At 39.9% G+C, this 21438-nt stretch overlaps 1 long non-coding RNA gene and 1 other non-coding gene across 2 annotated transcripts; both read right to left on the bottom strand.

Annotated features, from left to right (window-relative positions):
• Positions 1–11494: 11494 nt before the first annotated feature.
• On the bottom strand, positions 11495–21062 carry LOC149242273 (uncharacterized). The gene is made up of 3 exons (XR_016245712.1): positions 20850–21062; positions 11795–11967; positions 11495–11708 (listed from the first exon to the last, which is right to left on the bottom strand). It is a non-coding gene; the product is annotated as an uncharacterized LOC149242273 (long non-coding RNA).
• On the bottom strand, positions 20955–21071 carry LOC149242272 (U5 spliceosomal RNA). Its single transcript, XR_016246869.1, has one exon. It is a non-coding gene; the product is annotated as a U5 spliceosomal RNA (small nuclear RNA).
• Between the last annotated feature and the right edge of the window lie 367 nt (positions 21072–21438).

The following is a 21438-nucleotide window of genomic DNA, read 5'->3' as shown; positions in this document are numbered from 1 at the left end:
ACACTTGGTAGCATGAGCTTGGGTCATTCAACAGAGAGTGGAAGGAGAGCTGATGGAATGTCTTTTAAATGTCAATATCTATATGTATAATTTTTTATGGCACTGTTTATGAACATATCTAGGACCTAATTCTTTATGAGACAAAACTGGTTTCAAACCTGTGATGTATGTCAGAATGACTAGGACAGGGCTGTCATATTGACATTTTTGAAAACTGGTTATGAAGCAACATATCTTCTCAGCCATACTTTTATCACTTCCTATGCTTAAGCATATCTCTATATATATATTTTTTTATGGGACTGTTTATGGACATATCTAGGAGCTAATTTCTTATGAGATAAAACTGGCTTCAAAGCTCTGATATATGTTAGAATGACTATGATAGGGCTGTCATATTGACATTTTTGAAAACTGTTTATAAAGCAAGATATGTTCCCAACAATTCTTTTATCACTTCCTATGCTTAAGGATATCTGTGAAATGCAGAAACATATATAATAAATGTAATTTTGTTTTCATAATAAAATATTTTTTTCTCTCTGAGCAGAATAAGGTAGTTAAACATCATATCAGAAGCAATCTGGTTATAAGTAGCTAACATGAGATTTTAATCTAAGGTTTAAATAGACAAAATGTCTTGATACATCATTATACGGAGCTAGTTGCATGCATTACTCAACTTCTACTTGTTGGGATCATCTCAAATAATATTATTGTTATGATTATAACAATTGATAATATTAATATTAATATTAATGTAAACACAGAATAAACAATGACAATTTCAGATTTGAATTCCAATATAATTGAATGAGAGAAAAAATATAAATGACTGAATACAGCTTAAATATCTATATTTTTTAAAACAATCACAGAGTAACTCGACTATAAATCTAGAGTAACTGAACCATAAACCTACACAATGCAAAAATTAAAAGCCTAACAAATTCACAAAAAGCAATTAATAGAAAAATTGACAAAAAGCAATTAGTCGAATAACACCGTACCTGGAACAAAGCCGACCGTTCAAATTCCTTCTCGTCTAGACCATATTCATGCACAACAGAGCCTGTACCAAGAACCACAGCTTCACCTAGGTCATCTCGGCCCAAATGACAAGGAAGTCACATGGTGCTCGAAACTGACATTTACGGGAATTTCCATAAAACCCATGCAGGTAAGAGAAACCCTCAGTATCACGGAAAAGCTTATAATTTTCGCAAACGAAACATTTCATCCAATATATAAACAACAGCAAACGAACAACATCTAGTACCAATATAGCAAACCTTCAATTCAACACTTCTTAACAAAGCAAATGAACTTAACACTAACTAAATGAACTTAACAGAGTTGTTAACAAAGCAACCTTCCGTTCTAGGAGTAATATCAGAGTCGAATATTCATACATCCATAACAGAATTACAAACTTAAAGAAACATTATGGACCAAAGTAAACATACACATAAATTATACGAGCGAAAAACCTTGAATACACGCCTAAGATAGGAAACCGTGCAGTTACAAAACAGACTGCAATCTTCAATATTTTAACATTTCAAACAGTTCAAAAACCCCAATTTATTTAGATCTTCATGTGCAAAAACAGTTCAAACTACAAAAGATTGCCACTCAATCTGTACCAAGAACCATAGCTTCACCCAGGTCATCTCGACCCAAATGATAAGGAAGTCACATGGTGGTTGAAACCGACATTTACAGAAATTTCCATAAAACCCATGCAGGTAAGAGAAACCCAGAGTATCACGGGAGGCAGCAACCACATTGTGTTTTCACCGCAGACAATACAACAAATACAAACGAAAAATCGCACAAATTGCAGAGCTAAACAACCAAGTAACAATAATAACCCAAAGGGCGCGAACAGGGTATAACCCAAGCCAAGTAACTTTCCAGGATCTCGAGCAGGGACAGTTGTCCGCCGATAAGACCACCACAGCACATGCTGTAACCCAAGTCAATTGTAAATCAATCTGAATTTATTGCCAAATCAATTGTATACTGTCCGATTCATACGAGCGTTACACATCCGCTTGGGAGTCACGGGACCACGTGCCCTTCACCTCGAACGATGCGAAGCACGTAATAAGACCCCAAATCCTTTCCACCCCCAAAAACCTTGGTTCGACTTAGGTTATATCGCAAATATAATCAAAAATCGCGTCATTCAACCCAAAGTCAGCGATCTATCGATCGCATATAGTCCCCAGCAGGGATCACGGAGTAACTGGACTATAAACCTAGAGTAACTGGACCATAAACCTACACAATGCAAAAATTAAAACCCTAACAAATTGACAAAAAGCAAGTAATACAAAAATTGACAAAAAGCAATTAGTAGAATAACACCGTACCTGCAACAAAGCCGAGCGTTCGAATTCCTTCTCGTCTAGACCATATTCATGCACAACCCAGCCTGTGCCAGTACCATGAGAAAATGTGCAAATGACAAAATTGGTTAACGAAGTCTGCACACAAAACCCTCAGTATTCAACCAGAATGCCATTAACTTATAATGCTCAAATAACCATGGACTGTTGCATGCAGGTAACAGAAACCCTCAGTATTTAACCAGAATGCCATTAACTTATAATGCAGTAGCCGAACTTAACCTCTAAACAATACAACCAAGAATCACAGCTTCACGCAGACATTTACCCAAATTTCCATAAAACCCATGCAACTAAGACAAACCCTCAGTATTCAACCAGAATGCCATTAACTTATAATGCTCAAATAACCATGGACTTTTGCATGCAAGTAACAGAAACCCTCAGTATTTAACCAGAATGCCATTAACTTATAATGCAGTAGCCGAACTTAACCTCTAAACAATACAGTAGCCGAACTTACCAAAGCGACAGCACACAGTCGAGGGATAAAAAGCCACACCTGGAACAACAGAACCGCAACCAAACGTTTGCGATAGAGTTAACCGAGCAGGCAGGAACCGCATTGTGTTTTCACCGCAGACAATACAACAAATACAAAGGAAAAATCGCAGAGACCGCAGAGCTAAACAACCAAGTAACAATAATAATCCAAATGCCATTAACTTATAATGCAGTAGCCGAACTTAACCTCTAAACAATACAACTAAGAATCACAGCTTCACGCAGACATTTACCGAAATTTCCATAAAACCCATGCAGCTAAGACAAACCCTCAGTATTCAACCAGAATGCCATTAACTTATAATGCTCAAATAACCATGGACTCTTGCATGCAGGTAACAGCGACCCTCAGAGCAGGCAGGAACCGCATTGTGTTTTCACCGCAGACAATACAACAAATAGAAAGGAAAAATCGCACAGACCGCAGAGCTAAACAACCAAGTAACAATAACAACCCAAAGGCCGCGAACAGGGTAAAACCCAAATAACCATGGACTCTTGCATGCAGGTAACATAAACCCTCAGTATTTAACCAGAATGCCATACAGTAGCCGAACTTACCAAAGCCACACCCAGCAAGCAGGAACCCCACCGCAGACCATAAATCGCACAGACTGCAGAGCTAAACAAGCAAGTAACAATACCCGAGCAGGCAGGAACTCCACCGCAGACGAAAAATCGCACAAACTGCAGAGCTAAACAAGCAAGTAACAATACCAACCCAAAGGCCGCGAAGACAGTAAAACCCAAAGGCCGCGAAGACACTAAAACCCAAGCCGAACTTTCCAGCATCTCGAGGAGCAACAGCTGGCCGCCGATGAGACCACCACAGCGCATGCCGACCACAGCTAAGACAAACCCTCAGTATTCAACCAGAATGCCATTAACTTATAATGCTCAAATAACCATGGACTCTTGCATGCAGGTAAGAGAAAACCTCAGTATTTAACCAGAAGACAAACCCTCAGTATTCACAATAATAATCCAAATGCCATTAACTTATAATGCAGTAGCCGAACTTAACCTCTAAACAATACAACTAAGAATCATAGCTTCACGCAGACATTTACCGAAATTTGCATAAAACCCATGCAGCTAAGACAAACCCTCAGTATTCAACCAGAATGCCATTAACTTATAATGCTCAAATAACCATGGACTCTTGCATGCAGGTAACAGAGCAGGCAGGAACCGCATTGTGTTTTCACCGCAGACAATACAACAAATAGAAAGGAAAAATCGCACAGACCGCAGAGCTAAACAACCAAGTAACCATAATAACCCAAAGGCCGCGAACAGGGTAAAACCCAAATAGCAATGGACTCTTGCATGCAGGTAACAGAAACCCTCAGTATTTAACCAGAATGCCATACAGTAGCCGAACTTACCAAAGCCACACCGAGCAGACAGGAACCCCACCGCAGACGAAAAATCACACAGACTGCAGAGCTAAACAAGCAAGTAACAATACCCGAGCAGGCAGGAACTCCACCGCAGACGAAAAATCGCACAGACTGCAGAGCTAAACAAGCAAGTAACAATACCAACCCAAAGGCCGCGAAGACAGTAAAACCCAAGCCGAACTTTCCAGCATCTCGAGGAGGAACAGCTGGCCGCCGATGAGACCACCACAGCGCATGCCGACCACAGCTAAGACAAACCCCCAGTATTCAACCAGAATGCCATTAACTTATAATGCTCAAATAACCATGGACTCTTGCATGCAGGTAAGAGAAACCCTCAGTATTTAACCAGAAGACAAACCCTCAGTATTCAACCAGAATGCCATTAACTTATAATGCTCAAATAACCATCGACTCTTGCATGCAGGCCACACAGTAGCCGAACTTACCAAAGCCACACCGAGCAGGCAGGAACTCCACCGCAGACGAAAAATCGCACAGACTGCAGAGCTAAACAAGCAACTAACAATACCCGAGCAGGCAGGAACTCCACCGCAGACGAAAAATCGCACAGACTGCAAAGCTAAACAAGCAAGTAATAATACCAACCCAAATGTCGCGAAGACAGTAAAACCCAAGCCGAACTTTCCAGCATCTCGAGGAGGGACACCTGGCCGCCGATCAGACCACCAGAGCGCATGCAACCACGTGCCCTTCACGCGCGCCACGTGCCATTCACCTCGAACGATGCGAAGCGCGTAATAAGACCCCCAATCCTTTCCGCCCCCTAAACCTTGGTTCGACTTAGGATATATGGCAAATATATCCAAAAATCGCGTCGGTCAACCCAAAGTCAGCGATCTATCGATCGCTTATAGTCCCCGGCAGGGACTAATAAGTAATTGCTATATTAAATGGCTAGTTTTTGAAAAATAATATTAAATAATGATATTAATTTATTAATTTATTAAAAATATTAATAAGTAACAACTATATTAAATGACTATTTTTTGAAAAGTAATATTTAAATTAATTTATTAAAATTAAATATTACTAGTTTTTGAAAAATAGTATTAAAATAATGATATTTGTTTATTAATTTATTAAAAAATTAATAAGTAACAGACAATAATAATAATAATAATAATATTTAAATTATTATTATTATTAATTTATTAAAACCAAATATTACTAGTTTTAAAAATAATATTTAAATTATGATATTAGTTTATTAATTTATTAAAAACTAAACAATTCCATATCATATTATTTTATTAACAATTTATGATATTAGTTTTTAATAAATAAATAAATAAATTATTATTTATTTATAATATTTTATTATTATAAATAAAATATTTTTTATTTTTTTATTTTTCAAAAACTAGTCGTTTAATATAGCTGTTACTTATTAATATTTTTTTAATATATTAATAAATTAATATCATAATTTAAATATTATTGTTCAAATATAACCGTTACTTGAAATTATGTCTCTACATTGCTCTCTATTTAAGCCTTTGCCATGATTTGCCTCTTCATCTGGTCTTGATGATGATGAACCACACTTATTGGTTCGGAATGCGTTGGTCAAATTTTTTTTTTATGTGATTTCTACCGAAAGACTTTGCTTAATTGAAATATATTATCAACCTGCATTACTTATATTGGTAGTGTCACGCCCCCAGGCCTACGGTAGTCTCTCAACCGTACTTGGCGAGGTGCGACACCACCGAACACTTTCTTTTCACCCATACTTATGTTCATGGACTACGCCTAATCACTTGTCCTACTTAGTTTGTGTTTTTCAACCAAGTAATTATTATGTTTCCTTTATACCAATGAACACCCATACACATTCATTATCACCAGCAATTATACAAGAGAACACAATCGCATAGTATAAAGGGAGGGGCAACTCCCTAAACAATGAGTCTGCCCGAATATATTATATTAACCAACTTTCCAATATTACAAAGCTTTACAAGTATACTTGGGAAACACCAAGTTTCATACTTAGCCAAATTTACAACTTGCCACACCTTCGTGTGCCAACCAAAGTTCCTTGCCCGAGCTGGGTGGGCGTGCCCTCACACGAGCTGCCAACCAACTCCTCAACCGAACCTTGTTTCTTCGTGCACGACGGGCGGGCGACCTACCCGAGTCACCCGAGACACCTTCGTTTCATTTCAACCGGCGGCAGCCTCACCAAAGTCTCCATCGCATTTTACTTTACACGTCGGGCGAGCAACTCACCCGAGTCACCACCCGTGCTCCTCGTCCGAACGACAGGGATCTTCACCCGCGCCCTCACCCAAGAACCGAGACCCGTGTGTTATCTCCGTGCAGCCTTGCCCGAGGATGGGCGCATAAGAACTGCGCCTCACCTTGCTGCGGCTTCACCCTTACTTCGCACTTCTCCTTGCTCAAGTTGTGATGTTCGAATGTCGATGTCCAAATGCCTCTTCACAGCGTTTACTTATATCGTTGGTGGGGCGAGTCGAGTTGCCCAAGCCGACTCATCCACCAAGTGTTCAACGCCCCTACGCATTGCAAACTTGCCATCTTCGTATGTCGGCCTTTGTCCAAGTCGTAGGTTAGCCCGTGGGTTGAGCCAACGCTCCCTAAGCTATAAACAAGCCTTCGCTCGACCTCTATGCGCATTATAACTATGTTACTTTGCACATTTGGCCGTAGAGTTGCTCGCACTTCGTTCGTCCAACCGCTTGTTCACCAATAAGTCGTCGCACTTCACTCGGGCGGTTATGCCAAGAACCGCAGGTCCTTACAGGTAGGGTCGGGAAGTCAAAACTAATATCCTCCCACCCACAGTTAGACTAGACTCAATCTCCTCCTCCGACTAATTAGGGTCGAAAAACTGTCCAATTTTACCTTTTTTTATTAAATTTGCCAGGAGCGTGACTCGATTTTGGCAATGGTCGCTACTTATTCTCTTTTTCTTAGGGAATTATTCTCATGCGCTCAGTTATTTAAAGGTTCCTTTGTTGAACTAGTCACACACCTCCAATGCAAAAACTGGTGCAGCATCGAGTCTCTTCCAATACTCCTATGTGTTATCAATCTCAATGAGCATTGCGAACAATATTCGAACTCATGGTCTCACTTCACATAAAGAGCGACCCTTTTGGGCAATTGCATTGCATTACAATTCACAAATGTTGTGCTTATAAATAATTATACACTCATGAGTGTAATAAATGTTGTACATATAACTTTAGCTTAATATCAAATTAATAAAGAAAATTCTCTTTTAAATTATCTTTGAACCTATGAATATGGTGGCTAAGAGAACATATTGTAGGCATATCTACATAGTAGTGGACATTGTGGAATGCCAATGACAATGACAATGGTTGGAAAGGTAAAATCATCCCTCTACTTTTCACTGTCAACTCTGCATGATGATGGTTCTTAGTACTTCCAATGCCACCGCTAAAAAATTAATAACTTGATTTTCACTAGAAAATAATATAAAAGGAAAAGTCATCCATATAAATTTTGGACATATTTTGGAATTTAATACACAATCGTTTTTTTAGATTTCAAAATATTTCAAAATTTAAAACTAGCTCTTATTCTTTTTGTTTCAAAATATTTAAATTCAACTAATAAAAATATAGAGAATGTTACTTGAATATTGGTTTTCACGATGATGCTCTGTCGACAACGATAACGATTCATTTTTCTTTCAAGATGAAACGATTATAGTAATTTGACGAAAAAATATTACAATATTATCAAATGCTTGATATACAGAGTGTAGCTTGTTAAGGTCATTTTGACTAGATATTTAAATGTTAAAGGAGCAAAGAAAAAGCATATAGTAATGTTATGGAGGCTCAAATATCATCTTTACTTATTGCCTTTAATGTGTTTGATCACTTAAAAAGAGTGAATTTCACTTCAATTGGCAAAGCCTTTATGCTCATCCATGTAAACTCATTCAGACTTGCAAATGTTATGGAGGCTCAAATATCATCTTTAGTTATTGCCTTTAATGTGTTTGATCACCTTAAAGGAGTGAATTTCACTTCAATTTGCAAAGCCTTTATGCTCATCCATGTAAAGTCATTCAGACTTGCAAATGGAAAAGTCAAACTGTCTATTACCTTTCATATATATAAAAAAAATTAAAATATCAAATCTGTAGAAAATTAAAATAAAAAAAATATTATTCCTGATTGGGGTGCGAGCCGGCATTAATGGGTTGTACGGGCCCAAGGATTGATGAAGGTTAATAAGACTATCCTCGCCACCCTCCTCATGCAGCGAGCACTTGAAGCGGTGGCGGCAAGCATGCGGGGGCAATAGCATGTTCGAGACATTTGGAGAGAGCCAAACTTTATTCCGTATGTTGAGGGCAGCAGTGTGGGTGATAACGAGTATGTGGAACGAGAGAGCGAAGGGAACTCGGGTCAATTGGAGATAGTCGACAATCATAAAACTCGGTTGCGCATCCTAGTATGTTCTCAGTCTTCATCCTGCAATTTTAGTTAGAATGGTGAATGAGTATTCAGTCCTATGTCGGGGAATTGCCAATCTCTGGGATGTGGGGTGACGGGTTTTGGAGGGCCCAGAGGCATGGCCTCGAAGGGCTCCAGGTTGGGTCGATGTCCATTGTATTGTTTGTCCCTATGTCTGTGGAATTTCAAATTTGTCTGTCTCTTATGGGCGCATGCATGGTAGAAGAAGTCAAGAGTAGGGTCGGTGAAAGTCACTTACCCTTGGAGCTGGAAGAGTTGACAGAGGGTTGGATGTGCAGAGATTGGGGGGGTTTAAACGACGTCGGTGAAGGGAGAGCCAGGGGCTCAAGAAAACCCAGATATACCATCTAGTGGCAGAGGGTGGAAGGCAGAGAAGCTTGGTCGGTAAAATCTTGCGTTAGTCCTATCCTGCGATCTTGAATTTCCTAGGTTGGGAACCTTGGCTTGGAGGGTATTCATCTCAGGCTTCGAGGGAGGGTGTCGAGTGATGTCGAGCATTTGAAGCCGACTACGGACATAACGGGCCTGAATCCCACTATCTGAGCTTTTTGTAAGGGGTCGCCTAACAAATCATTTGACGGGCGACAGGCTTAGAGCTGCGGCTGGCTCAAAACCCACTTCATTCCTTGTAATTATGTGTGGTTGATGCAATTGATTAATACTGGAAATTGTAGTTATATTATTGACAACATGGTGATAGTTCGTATGGCTCTGCATTGTTCGTTTAAACTCTGCAACGGGTAGAGGAAGGCATGCAATCAAGATGGCGTTAGAATCTTGTGTTGGCACTCATTTAATCACAGATAATGGAGGGGGCTCCTTACTCAGTTGGTGTTTGAATTTGAAGTAGGTCTGCAGTGGGGGTGAGACCTCTACTAGAGTTGAGCAACCAACTTGCAGCCCTAGGCAATAGAAAAGTTGAGAGTACAAGACAATGAAGAGCACTTTACAGATAGAGGCAACAAAATGGCTCGAGCGAAGGGGATAAAGAACAATGGAGGAGGAAACTGTGGTCAAGGGACACAGAGAAAGGTGGCCCCGGCTCCAAGAAGCCATCCCAACTCCTCTAAGGAGGTAGAAGGAACGGGACATGAACATAATCCAGCCTCACGTATTATTGATGAAGCAGCGCAAGCTTATCATGCAAGTAGCTCCAACCTGATTAGACAACTAATAGCACAGTGGGAATAAGAAATCTAATAGATAACGAAAGAATTCAATCTGGACCTGGATGAATGGCATGAAATTGCGTTGGTCCCAGGCAATACTAGAGGGAGAGTTACTCAGTACACGAAAACTGTGCGCCTATTCTGGATGATGAAGAGCATCCTGGCGAAAGTTATGGAACAGTTTCCTCTGGACATGCATGCAACCCCTCGGGGGCATTCGGTGAAGTTAGATTTTACCAAAGAATTGAAGAAAATTCAATTTTGATAGCAGCAGCAAAATGGTAGGCAGAGCAGGATCAAGCAGCACATCCCACACATACCTCACTCGGAGCTGCCTGATTCTACGTAGTGAAGGTCCCCTCTCCAGTGGATTCTGCTGACGATGAACAATGACAATGCACCCATGGTTTCCTTTTGAATGCTTTTATTATATGGTTATAGACTTATTATCAGTGATGTTTACAATTATTTAGAGAATAGGAAGTATAAAGGCTCTTAGGTTTATATTGCATGGTTGGACAGACTTTTGTTTTTTTGCTTATGGATGGCATATTTTGCAGATAGGTGGCCAACAGGTCCTGTTTTCCACTGGGAAGGTTGAGACCACCTAACTCGTGGATATATGGATGTAACCTAGTTCATTTTAGAAAATTAATAAAAAGGTACCACCAAACTTACAAAAAAAACAAAAACTACTATATAGAAACTCCATTCCTTATTGATTTGATTCAATCGATAAACCCATTATATTCATTCATTTAAAAACCATTCAAACTTGCAAATAGAAAATTCATATGCACATGCACTCTTTTAAATATATAGATATATAATTTCCTTTTCTGAGGAACTTGATTCAATCTGCACAACCATTTTGTATATATCGCGTTTCTATGAATTTTATCTTATTTGACAAATTTCTCTGCCACTTCATCACATTGATTTAAAAAAAATTGTTCAAATAAAGTAAACTTTCTTAACTTAAATATAAAATCGTACCAAACCAAACACGAGGAGGTAATTTTTTCTATTTCTTAATTGTGACCACTATTGTGACTTGAATATATCATATTCGTTTGGTAATAGTTGTCTATATAATCAATGTCCTTGTCCTCAATTTCATCTTCAATTTGCTAGAGTATTTACGAAACGAGTACAGTTAAAAATAAATATACCGTGAAATTCTAACTATAATGAGGGCAGAGCATATGTTAAATACATTGCCCCGTCGTGTAGTTAGGGGTTTCTTCAAGTCGAAAAACAAAATGTAGTGGACAACCATGTCTCATCCTTTTAATTTTTTTTTCATAAAGTAAACATTCAAACTTGGTTTACATATTGCAACAAAACATTGTAAAATAAATGAAAAATAAATCATGACCGCATATAAACATAAACGTATTGCAGAGCAACCATGCGAAAAATACATGAAATAAATAATGTTTCCATAACAAAATATAACCGTGGGAAATTGATACAAAACAAAATCTCCAGAGGGAAGCAGATCCGCCCATGAAAATAACTAACATGACAATTCCAGAACTCTAAAGAAAAGAATGTAGAAGAGAGTCTAATAACAAAATCAAGGGTTCGTATACACCCTCTCCCAGCAGAAAGAGTAGTTATTATTGCAGAGAAATTCATGGTTGCAATTATAAACTAACATGTGGATTTTTTTATTGGGAACCCATCTTCTGAAAAAACCTCTCGGCCATTCTGCAAATTAAGGGATGAGTTTTAAAAGTAGAGGTATTTGCATTAGAAAACACCATTCATAAGCAAAATTCATTGTGGAGGCATACCTCTTCGCCAAGATCGTATTAATCTGCATTGAAGGCATCTGATTGAAACACCTTGGTTGAAGTCATAACTTAGGGATCCAAGAAAAATTGGCTTGTGTTTCATTTCTTCCATTCCCGATGGCTTCGTAGGCAGTGTTAATCTCCAGAACGTCGACCCTGCTTGTCCCGCAATCCTTAAAAGAGAAAAACTACTTAGCAAAGAAATCCTTACTGAAAAACACTTAAAAAAAAAAAGGGACATTTTTAGTGTTTTTACGGCGTAGACTTAATTGCAGTAATAACAATTCTTAGCTACAATAACATCACAGGTGAAATTTGTGAGTTTTTCCACAACATAAAGAACATTCACAGCAAAACTGCTTAAAATAACATCTTCACTGTGAAAGTCTGTCGACGGTAATCCATGTAGTTCTTCTTTTCCAAAATAGAAAATTTTTCAGTGTCTTATAGCAAAGGGTTAATAAGAGTAACTCTTCCCGTCCCTCTTCATGCTCCTCCTAAGCAATCACCCAAGCTCTATTATAAAAATAAATTACGCAGAGAGTATAGTATGTTTGTCATATTATATACATCAGATAATTTATGAAAAACTATTAACATATGCAAAAAAATAGGCTCGTGTTGAGCTAGTTAAATTGTGAAATCCATGAATGGACGGTGGTAACACTGATAGTGTGCATCGTCCTTATGCGCCTGGATCAGCCATGTGCCACAAGGCTGAATTGCTGCTTCTTTGGATAACAAGTCGGCAGATGAGTTGTGTTCCCTATAGATATGATGACAAACAAAGAAGTCAAAATGTGTGATGAGTCTGTGGGCCTCGTCCTGAATAGGTCTCAGAGTGTAAGCAGAACAATTTGTAGATTTGTTACTCCAGTTGCATACAATTTTTTAGTCCCCGAAAATTTGTAGATCCCTGCATCGTTTTTCAAAGCAAATTGTATGAGATATTTAACAGTAATCAATTCTGCAAAATTGTTTGTGCCCCTGCACAAGCCCATTTGTATTTGGAATGATGGGATTCTTAAAGATATAGAATGACACTGCCCCCACACCCAGCTTCCTGTGTTGAACCGTCAAAATATTCCCAAGGGTGAGAGTGATTGATGTTTTCAGGGACAATGTGCCTACGGGGAGGATTATGATCGTCTTCAGGAATGGTGTGGTAGTCTGCCAGAACATGGGCAGTGATGGAGGGCCAATGAGGAACGGTGTCTTAAAAAATGCATCGGTTACGGGCAATCCATATTTCCCAGCAAATGAGGAGAGGAAGGTTTCTAGCCTTTGTCGGGGTTGCGAAGGTCCACCATGTGGTCCAAGCTTCCATAACTATCAAGCCCTGCCATGTGCAATGGATGGGGATGGTCGAGAGAACAGAGTTCCATAGGTCCCTTGTGACTGGGCAGGTGAGGAAGAGATGGTCTATATATTCGGAACTATTCTTACATAAGCAGCACCAAAAAGGTCCATGCTGAGCTCTTTTGATAAGATTGTCACCTGTGGGAGCCTTTTTTTTATAATTGACCACATGAATAGTCTAGTTCTGGAAGGTGCTTTTAGTTTCCACATGTTTTTCCACCAATGTTCGATAGCCTATGGTCTATGAATATTTACTAAATAGAGATATCCCTCCTTGGGGGAGTAAATCCCATTTTTAGCATGCGCTCAGATAATCTCATCCCCCCCTTCTACAATTCTGATGTGTGATTCTATTAATGTTAAAATATAGCCTGCCCAATATTGATGCCAGTGCTATGGGATGTGCAGGCTGCAAGTAGTTTTCCAAGCCTGATAAAATATGGTGGAACGTTCCATGTCTGCAATGTGGTTAATATGTGTGATACCTGAGTTGGCAAGATGGAGCTTGAGCTCTTCAGGCAGCCTGTCGGCATTACCACACCCGATCCAAGGGTCTAAACCGATGCGCATTGATGTGCCCACTTGGATTCTCCAAGTGAGTCCTCCTTTGATGATAGACATAGAATTTAACACATCTTTCTAGATGACAGAAATCCTTGTTTTGTTCCAATATGGCTATCTGAGCCAGTCCATCAAGTTTAGGGGGGCTATGTATTTAGAAAAATCCACCTTAGTCCAGAGGTTGTTTGATGTGATCAATTGTCAACCTGGCTTAGCCACCAATGCAAAGGAGAAGTCTTCCAGCTTTTTAATACCCCAACCTCCCCATTTCTTTGGGAGAGTAAGTGACTCCAAATTGGCCCAGGCAAATATTCTCCCTAATTGTTTGCCTTTTCAGAGGAACCTACAACAGAGGTTTTGTATTATGGAGAGGATTCCCCTAGGTATCCATGCCAGTGTCATCTAATATACCGGGGTGGCTTTAAGAACAGCTTTGATGAGTATAAGTCTTCCTACTCTGGAGAGGTACTTATGATACCAGATGTTGAGCCTTCTTTCCATATTGGAGATTAACCATGTCCAGTCTGCTATCTTGTAGCCATGGGGCATCACCCTGTACCCCAGGTATCTAAGGCCATCCTCCATCTATAGAAGGGTGAAATGGAATCTGTGGAGTGCATACTAAGTCTCATGAGGGGAGCATCCAGTGGCTGTAATGTTGGATTAGTATTATTGATGACCATATCTGTAGCAGTTTGAAATAGGGTGATGGTGTTATGTAAGATAGTCAGATCCCCAATACCACCATTGAGGAAGATCAACACATCATCCACGAAGAGTAAGTAAGTCAAAATGCATTTGTCAGTGATCTTGATTCCCTTAAGTTGTCCCCTGCTATGCTCTTCTTTAATAAGTCTGTTGAGCCCCTCCATGATAAGTAAAAATAATAATGGGGACAAAGGACACCCCTGCCTGACACCTCTTTCAAAGTGGAAGAAAGGCGAAGCTGCTCCATTGACAAGGACACTAAAAGATATATTTGTTATACAACACATGATCCATCTTATAAACTCATAAGGGAAGCCTAGATGAGTTAGAAGCATTCTGAGGTATAACCAACTTACCCGATCAAAGGCTTTTGAGAGATCTACCTTTAAGATCATACCTTTCATCTTCTTCATCTAAATAGAGTGTATCACTTCTTGTACAGTACCAACCGCTTCATGTATTTGTCTATCTTGGAGAAAGACAAATTGTTCAGAAGATATGTGGGTGGATAGGATGGGTCGGATGCGATTGGAAATGATTTTGGCGATGATTTTGTAGATATAGTTGCACAAGGAGATGGGGCGCAAGTCATCAAAGGAGGCGGGCATGTTTAATTTGGGGATAATGGTGATGTATGTAGAATTGAAGGCCTCATACATTCTTCCAGAGATCCGACAATCTTCAATGACCTTAAGCAGATCTTCTCCAAGGATGTCGAAAAAAGTTGTGTAGAACTCCACCGACCAACCATCTGGTCCTAGGCTCTTGTCGCTCTTGAACCATTTCAAGGTAGCCTCAAGTTCCCCCATTGTGACCTCCCTGTTCAGCTCCATGGCAGTCTCCTGATCCACAAACCGAGGAAATAGATGTGCCACTTGAATGACTTCTGCTAGAATGACATTGGGAGGTGCCTTGTAGATCTGCTTGAAGTGGGATGTGACCAGGGAAGCTAATTGTTGGAAGGTATTCACAGTATTCCCCTGCTCATTTGTCAGTTGCCCAATGGAGTTGATAGCTCTTCAACCATTTGCATGTTTGTGAAAAAATTTTGTATTGTCATCTCGTTCCAGCAACCATATTGCTTTCCTTCTCAGCCTCTAGGTTTGTTCCCGATCCTTTAAATTTTACCTCTCTTAGATATTAAGGTAGTGAGCTTTTCCTTCTGTTCATTTGAGGTGAAGACCCCCCTTGTTCATTTTCCAAGGCTGCAATCTCTGTTTCAATGTCCCTTAGGGTTTGATCATCCTATTCTCTCTTGTTGCGAGCCTATATTTTAGATAGTCTCCTCAACTCTTTAAGGTTAAGTGCAAAACCTTTAGCTATATTCCCACTAGCAACAGGAGGGTGGGTCATCCAGTATTCAGTTACCAATCGAGTATAGGCTGCATCCTTCAACCAATTGGAGTTGAATTTGAAAGGGGATTTGGTTTGTTCAATCCTCCTCTTATTTCAAGGTCTATCGGCAGATGGTCTAATATACCACCTGACCCGACCCACTGTTTGTAGTTATAGCCCATACACAGTAATCGCTCCTTGTTGAGAAAGCGATCAAGTCTTATAGCGAGGCTGTCTTCTCCAATCCTTCTGTTCCTCCAAGTAGGTTGTATTTTTGCAGGTGGGATATCAATAACACTGTGATTCTCCAGGATATTCTCAATGTAAGCAGATAGGGGGTCAATCTAGGCATGATGTCCCCATGATTTTGAGAAGCCAATAGAGAAGTTTAGGTCCCCTCCAAGGATAATGTTGTCCTTTTGTAGAAGATTGGATTTCAATAATTGTTCCTAGAATTCTCCACGGTATTGACATGGCCCTTATACATTGATAAGTTTGATGTCGGTGCCCAGTTCAGACGAGAAAATGTCAGCCCCGATGTGTCCAATGCCTCCCCATATGTTACAAATTTTGATAGTTCGAGAGTTGAAACCCATAGCAATGACTCCCGAGCGGCCATTGACATCAAGGGCTTGAAAAGACCAACCAGGAAGCATGGATTCTAGCAAGTGAGAGATAAATTCAACAAGACCCAGGGTTTCTTATAGGAATATGACATCTACAAGTTCAGTCCTAAAAATTCTGCGAAGAGCCAGTTTTTTCTCAAGGCTAGCTAACCCTCGACAGTTAAAAGATAGCAGCTTCATAGGGGAGATGTACCCAGGGTGCTCTGTTCTCTAAGAACCCGATCAATAGCAAGTTGTCGCCCCGAGGTAATCTCCTCTCCTGCCTGCATCTTGCCTTTGGATAGGGAGGAAGGTATACCTCTTGGTGGCTTCGAGGAGATGGGGGGAGATACTAGACCAATGCCTATGGAGTCAGGAGGCAGTTATAGAGATAGGGATCAGAGAGAGTATATGTGGGATAGAGACCCTTGATCAGTTTCAGAGAATTTAGATGGGGTCGTCTCGAGGAAAGATGGGGGAGTGCAAGAGAAAATGGGAGGAGGGGGGTGCAGAGAGCATGCCAATGTAATGGGGGGCGGGGGTATGAAAGCAGAGACTTGATGATTCACCGAAGATAAAGCTATGCTATCAGATGAAATAGAGAGATGAATAGAGCAGGGGTTAGAAGTGGACATACCCGAAGATAGCGCAACCTCTGCAACCGCCCTTTCCCTGGTCAGAGGAGGAGAGGGAGGCCGATATGGTGCTTTGCCACGCTTCTTCGGAGGCTCCTTGGCCGGTGTTTCCACTGCTGCTTTAGGGGCGGAGTGTTCCATTGCTGCTTTAGAAGAGGTGTGGTTCACAGGTGCCTGAGTATCCTTTGTAGGGATTGTCTTTCCCTTTTCCACTGCTCTTTCTTTGCCATTCAGGGGGCAGTCCATGAATAAGCGACCCACCTTATGGCATCTCCTGCACCTAAAAGGGACCCCCTCATAATCGAGGATCTGTGTCCGAGTGAAATTTCTCCATCACAATGTGATGTGTTCCTGCAACCCTTCCCTGGTATCTAGATGGACCAAAATCCTCGCATATGCCATGATGCCTGTGGAGAGGTATGATTTATCATACTCCAAAAAGGTACCCAGAGAGTTCCCAATGTGCCTGAAGATGTCCTCAGACCAAAAATGTAGTGGCAGACCTGGAAGATGGACCCATAGTGGCCCAGCTCCTAATTGCTCCCTCTCAGGGTCAAAAAGAGGGTTCCATCGCCTAAGAAGCACAGGGGCCTATTCAATGTGCCAGAAAGATGACAAGACCCAATTTGTATGCTCAACTCTGACGAATCACAGCGCAAACCATCCACAGACAAAGGTGTGTACGAAGGGTAGCTCAGCCAAATGTTTCCCCCACACTTTTATTGTCTATTGCTTTAGCCATGCCGCAGCGTAGCTCCTCCCCCAAACCCTACCAACCAAGACTCGATTGGCAGTATCCATGGTTTCGCCCCACTGAATATCTTCTCCCAGGTTGATAATTATGTCTTATGCCCTAGATTTGACACACTTTTGTCTTTTGCCTGGCTTTTGGCCCGCGTCGATGGCGTCCTCCTATGATCCGTTGAGATGAGGGCTTGGTTGAGGGTTTGAACGATTCAGATTAGGCCAAGAGGGGAAAGCATCTGAGAGAGGAGGTATGTCTGTAAAATTATCGGAGAGGGGAGATGATAACGGTATCGAGAGAGGGGTACCCTGAGCAAAGACCGAGGGTTCACCAAGGGGAGAAGATGAAGGGCAATGGGATCTGGCGGATGGAGGGAATGGTGGGCAGCCCAAGGAGAAAGTGGCAAGGTCCGGGCCTATGCAACGGGCCACAAATTGTAGGGAGGACGGTCGCGGGTGATGGGTAGCAGAGACCGGCCTGGAGGAAGGGACCGCAGGTAGGGTTACAACTAAACATGAGGGCCTTGAGATTGAGGGTAAGGGAGCGATAACCTCTGACAATTCACTACTGAAGGGGAGTAGTCCTTCCATGTTCGAGTGGAGGGATGTCCAGATGGAGACATCCTCAAAAGGGTCTTGAGAAAAATCAACTAAGTCCAAATCCATAACCGATCTGGGTTTTACGCACCAATTACCGTCGTAAGTGTAGAAAATCGTCGCTGTAGGAGTGGCGAACTGTAGGAAGGGGAAAATGGTGAGGGGCATGACGGAGTCACAGGGGTAAAGCTCAAAACCACGAACGAGAAACGGGATATGCGAGGAATGGCATCAGGGAGGTACAGCAAGAGGGAGGTGTCGTTGCTAGTCGAAAGCGAAGGGAAGGTGCAGCAAAAAGTCACTACAATCAAACCCTAGCCTGTGTGACGCACTATTCGCGGAGAGTTTCGGAGCTCCATCCTCCCAGTAACCTGATGTTCTCTTTTAAATAACCTATTGAAATAAATGTTATTTTATATAGACATTTAAATTTTTTATTTATGTTTTTTAAAAGAGAAAACAAAATATTTTAACTACATTACTAAATTATAATATTAATAATAAACCTAGCCACTAATTATTTTAATTAAAATTAACCAAATATTTAAATTTGTTTATGTTTTTATCATGACTTATATTAATTTTTATTTAGAATATATTTTATTTTATTTTGTTTAAGTAATAATTTTAAATAAAATTAATCAAATATTTAAATTCATTTATATTTTTTTTATGATAACTTAAATTATTTTTTATTTAAAATATATTTTATTTTTATTTTAAAATAGACGGGTCTCAATTTATGAAATCACGAGTGTTTCTACCCCGTTGAAAAAAAAAAAAACAACTTTTTGTACAGCCACATCTCTCTGCCAGAGCAGTCAAAGCTTCACAAAAATGGGACTTTGTAGATTGGTTTTGGGTTGCCTTTCCTAGAACAGTTGAATTGAGTCATAGTATTATGGCGGCGTGCACTTGACAATACAGTATGGATGAGATATGTAACATCTTGTGTATTGTTTGTAGATCAAATTGAAAAAAGTGACTTGTAATATATAAACAAACACCAATAATTACTATAATGTATAGATGACTAACACTATTAATTACTATAATGTGCAAACAAACACCAATAATTACTATAATGTATAGATGACTAACACTATTAATTACTAATTACTATAATCTGCAGATGACTAGATCTGACGGTTAAGAACATGTGTTTTTGGAGGTCACAAGTTTTCTTCGGATAAATTTCACCTTTTAGTAAATTAGGTAGTGAATTTTTCCCGCAAAGAAGAGAATTTTTCCCATCTATTTGATTTCTAACTAGACCATATTTGATTTCTAACTAGACCATAAGATAAACCAACATAAATCTATCATAAATACATCCTAAACACGATCTTTTAAGCAGCAACTTGGTTCCTAAATCTTTTCTTCATCCCTCTGCAATTCTGTCGTTGAATCTACTGGTAAGTGCCATCTCGGCATCCTTGTTATCGGATAATTTATTACACAAATTCCTAATTCTATCTCAGTCCCTATTGCAGAACACCCTTTGGTAGTGAAGACGTATTTGTTGATTTGAAGGAATGATCTTTTTGTAGACTTCTGATTATGATGATCTTTAAGAATTCAGAGGAGCTTGCGTTTTCTGTTTGCACAGTTCGTCGAAAGCGAGGGTGCGTTAGAGACCTATTATATGTATCAATGAGGAATAAATTTTGGTTTTTCGGCAGGAGTCCCTCTTATTACCAATAGCAATGACTATGATGCTTCCACTGCTGAATCTAGCATTTTGAAGCAACCTGAATGGGATCACCTTAGTGAGCTACACAAAGCCATTAAATTTTGTGAAGTACCATTGGCTAATCTAGATCCGAAATACGCATCTCTGGCCCTGGACTAGAGGCACATGTTTACTCGGTGGGACAGGAAATATGTTGAACATTGCTTGTCAAGTATAAATACAAAGTCTGACGTCACTGTGAAGTTCAGTGGGAACGCTCACTATTTGCCTGCGTGGTATGTCAGCATCTTGCTTGATGCAAAAATGTGGCCTTTTACACAGCAAAAATTGGTTCCCAGAATACTTATGTATAAATGAAGCGAACAGATCAACCGTTGACAGGATCCGTTTATGTGAAAACAGAAGATTTTGGAATGATACGGTCAAATTGGAGTTGGCTGCATGAGTAAGTAGGAGTTTGGGCAAGGGACGCAAATCCCGAGCCAGATTTAGTTGAACAGAGACACAATTGAACACTTCAGCAACTAGTCATAACACTTGAGCAACATAGACCCAAGTCTAGCAAGACAGACTAACTATTTGAAGCATTGATGGGAGTCCACTAATTTTCCATGCGCAAATATTTGGAGCATTGAACAAACAAAACCAATCCCCGATGCCCTCTCTTTTTTGCAGGTAATAGAAGCACGCCACACTATGCAGATGGATCTTAGATACCTAAGACATATATATATCATAGAACGTAAGATCTTACATATATATACCATATTTATCAAGTTACTCTGGGAGTATAGCCCCGAAATAACAAACCTACATACCTGCAATTTGAAGAATATATTAGGCATTGATTCCACAAATTGAAGAGTATATAAGGCATTGATTCTGCACATTGAAGAATATGTAAGGCATTGATTCCGCTTTGTATTTACAAGTGAGAGAGAAGCCTCCAAAAATTGGCGTATGACGCTGAGAGTGGCCAACACACGGTATTCTTTAGTAAAAGGCGAAAGAATAGTTCGCTTTGTGTTGACCACACGGCTCCGTGATTGCTAACATCGATCGGCCGCTTATTTGTAGTCCATCCTGTGTCTCCTCTTAATCTCACATTGAATGTGGGACAGTTTATCACCATACACACCTCACTTTTATTTATTCATAAATTGATATTCCTAGTAAATTTGTTCAGCTGGAATATAAAGCAGCGCATCTGATTCAACAAAAACCAAATATTTAGTAGTTAAATGTTTAATGATATTATCTAGAGTTATTAGTTGGTATGTACATGAATTGTGTGCGTGTAGTTTTTTTTGTTTATTCTGTGTTAACACAAAATTATTTAAAATAAGAAAATAATAATAAAAATTTATATGAAATATTGAATTTTCTTCCCTTTATTTTAAGAAAAAA

The sequence above is a fragment of the Pinus tabuliformis genome, chromosome 8, assembly GCF_031772625.1.
Source record: "Pinus tabuliformis cultivar Carrire ecotype Pingquan chromosome 8, CPIR1, whole genome shotgun sequence".
NCBI lineage: Eukaryota > Viridiplantae > Streptophyta > Pinopsida > Pinales > Pinaceae > Pinus > Pinus tabuliformis.
The sequence above is the reverse complement of the archived record's forward strand: the minus strand, read 5'-3'. Positions and strand labels throughout refer to the sequence as shown.